The following is a 6788-nucleotide window of genomic DNA, read 5'->3' on the forward strand; positions in this document are numbered from 1 at the left end:
ACATGTTTAACATTAGGCAGCCATGTAATCTTCGTAAGAGTAGTGAAAACAGACCAATTTTACTGATCTGTGTAACTAGCTAAAATAGCATATTAAAGAGTCTTGGTTTCTTCCTTCATTCCCTCCCTCACTCCTTCTGTCCTTTCTTCCTTCTTTTCTCCTTTTAATCTTGACATATATTTCTTACAGTGCTTACCGACAGGTTGGAGAGATACACTGTTGAGGCATACATAGCACCAACAGTGAATGATTTCTCATTGTATGTGTCACACAGGCCTCAAAAATATCACAGTAGCTTTTAAATAAAATTCCATTCCTATTCTTCTTTTAGTGCCAAATCTTGAAGTGCGCTTGGATTGAATCTCTGACTACTGTAGAACCATTAGAAAGAAGATTTGGATTGTCACAAATTTTAGCCTCTGAAAAACACTTAATGTTTATTGTCTAGGCAAAATATATCCTCTAAAGACAATGGATAAATAATTACCCCTACAAAATAAGTATGTCAGGAGAGTCTCAGGCCCTGCTCCTCCCTAGTACAGGAACTGCCTCATTCTTTGTGGTCACTGACATTGGTGCCATTCAAACAAATAAGATTTCAGAGTTCAGATTCCGTATTTGCATTTAAAAGTAGGTTAGATGTGAAACATTCTCTAAATTTTTTCTAATAAACAACATATTTCATTGCTTTGAATTTAGTGTTACTCAATTTCTCAGAACATAGATAAAACACAATCAGATTCTTCATAAGAATGGAACATAAATGTCACAAACACAGACCCTGATGACATCATTATCATCTATCAAAACTCCATGAACCCAGCCTACACTTCACAGCTTGTTTTTTCAATTTCTGGTCTTCTGGATTGCAATCTAAATGTCCCTCAGAATTTGATTACAGAATTCTAGAGTCTTGCAATATCATATGTCCAAATTTTTCCAAATTTCTTTTTAAAAGATCATTAGACAAAAATTTATATACCTTAAAGAGAGGCTATCAAAGTAAAAAGGCCACTTATCATTAATTTCCTATATTGGCTACTATTCTCATTATCATAACCTTACAGCCTACAAAAAGTCAACTTAGAAGAGGAAGTATCTACTTGTAGAGGCATTTTGAAAGAATATTTACCTTTTAGTTCCACAATATAAAAGGAATAGCTGTTAAGGCTCTCACCAACATGAGTATTCTCATGGATTCAATGACATGATGGACCTCAAAAGCTCAAAATATGCTCCAACAAAAACCATTCCTCCTATAACTTCCTTTTTTGTTAGGCACTAACCTAATGATGACACAAGTAAGTAATGAGTGGATCTTGTTTTTAAATAATAGACACTTATCAATATTGTCTTTTATTGTGTTTAGGTAACTGTATGACCATCATTCTAAGAGAGTATTTTAGAAGTATCTATACAGCATCTTTGGCTGTAGTAAGTATGGATATTGGTGATTCAGGCTATCCTAGCCTGAATGGATTGTGCACTTCTATTGTAAGCTACTATTCAACTTTCTAACACTACTAGTCTTAGCAAGGCTTAACCAGTTCTAGATATGTGAAAATTGTCATTTTCTACAGGTTATATAGCATGGAGTTACCATGTTGAGTCCAGGGAGTTTCCTTCACAAATGTAATATAATAAATAGGATGCCAAACTGAAAGTTTACGGGATTGCTGGGTCACACCAGGAGCCTAAGGTAGAACATAATGCAATTTAATATTTTTTAGAAGAGAACACTTGGAATATTTGTTGCTCAAAGATAAGAATATACACAGTGCTGATGCCCATGAGTACGGGGTGATTATTACAGCAATGATTATAGTCTGTGCTTGATCAGTGGTGCTTATTTCTCCAATAATGCTTCATTTTTCTCCTAGATTAGTAATGATTTGAACAGCATTTTTTAAATTTTTTATTGAGAAAAAGAAAAAAAAGTTTCTGCCTACTCCCAGCCTCCTATTTCCCTCCCCATCCTCCCACCCTTCTCCCCCTCCCCCCACTACTCTGCCCTCCCTCTCTAGTCCAAACAGCAGTCAGGGTTGCCTGCCCTGTGGAAAGTCCAAGGTTATCTGCTATTGATCTTCAATAATAAAACAATTTCTGTATCCAGAGGAAATGGAAGAGTTTGCACAGAGTTCTGGCAAACAGGATGTTGTGATGTTTTCTCTGTGGTCAATGATCACAACACAAAAAAGGGCCAACACAATTGCATCAGCCCTTGCACAGATTCCACAAAAGGTGAAATGAGGTCCTCATTGAATGCAATTGTCTACTTAGTTTACTCAATTCTGGAAAGGGGTGACACTGGAAGGTTCCTTTTTGTAAAATTAAGTATTATGATTGCTCTTAGTCAGGTTAGAAACAAAGATAAAGATGAAGAGAGTCAGCTGGACCTTTCCTGGTATCAATCCTATTTCTACTGGATTCTACTACATTCTACAGAATGTGTTTTTGATGACAATAACCGTGTCCTAAACATCATGATCGCAGGGAAGTGTGGTGAGTGAGTGCAATCTAAACTTCTCTAGTCTGATGATACTGGGAGCAAAACTTCCCAAAAATAACTAAATTCTCTGTGGTCACTTAAACCTTTTCCTTGAGCCTTGTTTGAATCCAGATATTCAGGGAAAATGAAAATTTATTTAAAACTTTGTTAGCAGATATAGAAAAATATCTGTAGTATAGCCTTAATAGTCTTCCAGGTCAGCAGTAGCATAGAGACTTCCTAATTTTCCCTCCCCTCTTCATGAGAATGCTGAACTAGGATTGCTTAGTTACCACTCAGAAGACGTCTCAGAGAATGGAAAAGAAACAGTTCACCATCTCAGTCCCTTTGGACATTGTTTATTAGGGGGAAAAATAAGGAAGAGTCGGCCATTCTAGAATCTGCCAAACCTAAAACAGGACGATGTAAACGAAAGGTGGAATGGTCCCTGTCCTTCTGGTGAACCACAAACAGTCAAACATTGCCTATGGCACTTTTTCTCTAACCCAGAAGAGTAAAGTGTGTTTCATTTAGGAAGAAATGGGAACTAAGAGATAATCCAGTAGAATTAGGATTGATACCAGGAAAGGTTCAGCTGACTCTCCTCATGAGGCATATGAACATAATTTACCACATCTGAACTTTAACCTGGAGTATGTAGGAAATAGATTTTAAGTTTCTATCCCATGAAGTCTCCCTGTAATAACTCATACTGGTTTTCCCTGAGATCCTGAAGAAAAGTTTACATTTTTGTTGCAAACAGATATTGAACATGTAGGTGAAGCTCGCATTTACAAGGGTGTTTTGGGATTTTTAACATGAGCACCATTTTGTGCTCTGCCTATGGAACTGCTTGGCATTTCACACAGTGCATTAACCCTGAAGTGCTTTGCCATCTATCGTATGGGTCGGATGCAGCACCATTAGGATATTGAATGCTTTCTACAGCTACTGGCACTTATGAGCAGCACAGCAGGTTCCTTTCCCACATGAAAGGAATATCCAGAATAAGCGACAGTGATATGACTCGTGTGATGAAGTGCTCTGCACTTCCAGTAATTCCTAAGTAAAACCAGTGCCTCAACCAACGTCGAGTAATATTAGACTTTTTTTTATATGTTAAAAAAATTATGTCAGTCACTCTTTGTGGTTATTTTATCTGGAGTTAAAATCTCCTCAATATGCGGAAGGGCACAAGCAAGCAAGGGGAATTTCATGCCACCATCTAAGTCACCGGTATTTATTGGACAACATAAACACATACACTCTATGAGGTTATGGCAAGGATAGGATAGACAGAAACTCCATTCTCTGATTATCCATTGTGACCCCTTTTCCAAAGAACTTGTAAATGCAGAAAAATTGTAAATTCGGAATATTTGCCAAAAATAAATAATGAATAACAAAAAACAAGTGTCAAACCCTTATAAAATAGTAGGGCAAATGTATATAAGTAAGATCTGTGTTTTTTTTAAACTTACATGAATTTAATAATGGAAAATTGGAAGAATTGTAATAAATAAACATAAAGTTTAAATATTCTTTTTTGCAGATGATTTATGAACATATAAACTTTTAAAAATATATTCATGTTTCATTAACTCTCTCATGTGTGCACATAACTGCACACAAAAATTCAGATGACCTTCAACCTGATTAAACGTTTAGAAAAGCATAGACGGTGTTGCCATACTCTGCATTATGTTTTTATGGTTCTTATAGTATAAAATTTCTTTACCTGTTTACACACTGGGGATTCAAATCGCATTTAGCTATGCATTGTCTAATTCCTATAATACTATATATTAAGTTTTGAAATCTGATACAAATTATTTTCTAACTTCTAACTGGTGCTTTGGAAATTTAAGGACATGAAACCAGATACATTAGGTCCCAATACCAGGATATTCCAGAGTGTCCCCCAGAAGGACTTTCTGGGTAAGACTCTGGGAAACTGAAGCATGAGTAACAAGCTAAAGAGTGATAGGAAGCAAACTTATTTGTTTCATAAAAGTCGAAAATAAAACCGATTTTTAAATATTTTTTGCTTGAAAGAGAATGAAATGTGAGCTGGCGTTGTATGTTTGTATTCCAGGAACAGAGTGTGCATGGTAAAAGACGCTGCCTATTAAAGGGAGCATTGTGTTCTTACCTTGGCTTTTACAGATTCAATTTTATACCTGTTCCTTTTTTTAAAGCAGGAATATTTCAAAAACGACAAAGAAACATTAATGATCATTGACATATTGCCCTTCACAAGAAGTTCACACTGTTTAACATACAACAATACAGAACACTGTTGTTCTTTTCATTACTGAGTTTCCGGTAGCTGTGAAGCTAGTTCTGGAAGTAGCTCTTATGGACCAGGCTGGTCTTAAACTCACAGACATCTGCCTGTTTCTGCCTCCGGACTGCAGGGATTAAAGGTGTGCACCACCACCTCCCATCTACAATACAGCACTATGTTTGCCATGGGATTCCTGGATCAATACAGCACTCTGTCATGGTTGTCCTGAACGCCCTACAAAGACTTATGTCAGACTTGGTACATGTGTTATTAATCATTTTCCTTTGTGAAATACTTCATTTTTGAGGAAACCATGCACAGGTACTATATTTTCATCATTTTCAGGCTCAATTCTGCTTCCATCAACTCCTGCTTTGCCCTCTACCATATCACCATCCCACTGAGTCCTATTTTTGATGCTGGTTATATACACATGTTTAGGGCTAAACAATGGAGTATTGGATAATAGATCAGGGAAGTCATACTGGAGAACCCTGGCACTCCAATCTCGACAGCCATTGATTGCCCACCGTTTTCCCTATAGCAATAGGACTTTGTGAAATTTTCCCCATCTATGTTGGCAACTCAAATGGTACTGTCATTACACAGGTCTTATTTAGGCAACCACACTTGTGATAGTTCAAGGATGCAATCCCTATAATACATACATACATGCATACACACAAATATATATATATATCACAATCTTCCATCAGGCATCCTGGTCCCCTGGCTCTTATGTTCTTCTGATATCTTTTCCAAAATGTTTCCATTGCCTTTGATTTAGAAGTTGTGCAGCTTTAAGCGTACTTACTGGCTTTGGGAATCCAATGATCAATTATTCTCTTCCTTTTTGACCAGCTGTAGATATCTGCAATATTCTCCACTTGCTGCAATAAAATATTTTTGATGAGTTGTGAGAGCTACAGTTACCTGTGATTATAAGGATAAAACTAGTAATACAGTTAGAAATTATACTTGCTTTGGAAAACAGCAGTAGGCGAACTCTACATTTGAGGTCTGGGATGTCTCCAGTCATGGGCAGCTGACTCACTTTACAATACCACTCATGAATTTCTTACCACTCACTAGCCTCAAATCCAATTAGAGTTAGATTTATCTTCATTACACCTAAGATAAAAGTGTCACAATTTTGCCATTATGGATATCTTACCATGCCAGTCATTGTTATAAGTCATAGGTCTGACAGCTAATAGGACTATTGATTACATTTTTCCTTAGAGATCTTATGTAGCTACTCCCAATACTATTAATATCCTCAGAGAGGAAGTTTCCAAATCAATTGCTTCTCAATGGCTCCAAGTTCTAAGTCTGAAGTGTATAATGCTTTCAGACATCTTATCTTCAAGATCTGGGAATCGATTAAGGACAATGACTAGAATCTATATTTTTGAAAAGAATCCAGGGCACCCCGCCCCCACAAAACCAACAAATGAAAGTGAAATATTCCATATCTGCACTGGATATTTTGATAATAGTCTATGATTCCTTAGGCTAACGACATCAGTACATTTGATAAAACCTTTTCTAATCCAATAGACACATGTGTATGCATGAGTATGCATGTACTTATAAGCAAGCTCATACGATATTTTTCCCTATTGATTACTAAAGTGACTTTGGTTCTATTTGTCACGCTGGGGTAGATTGTAATGGAAAAAAAAAAGAAAGAAAAAGAAGAAATGGATGGTATTAACATATGAACTCTTTAAGTTGATAAGTTAAAACAAACACATGATATTCTTAGACATTCAAATTCTTCTATCCACAATGTACTCTATGTATTCAATTGAAAACCCTTCTCATTGTTCCAGCATCATCACGTGCCACATCTCTCATTCTTCCATCACTCAATTAATTCTCCTGTAAACCCTAGCGTCACCTTTAAAAGAAAACAAAAGATGCAGCTCTCTCAGTTACACTACTTTGGACTTGGATGATTCGTGCTGTGAGGCTTTAAAACAATGTAAATAATTCAATTTAAATTTAATG

Source organism: Microtus pennsylvanicus, chromosome 12 (assembly GCF_037038515.1).
Source record: "Microtus pennsylvanicus isolate mMicPen1 chromosome 12, mMicPen1.hap1, whole genome shotgun sequence".
Taxonomy (NCBI): Eukaryota; Metazoa; Chordata; class Mammalia; order Rodentia; family Cricetidae; genus Microtus; species Microtus pennsylvanicus.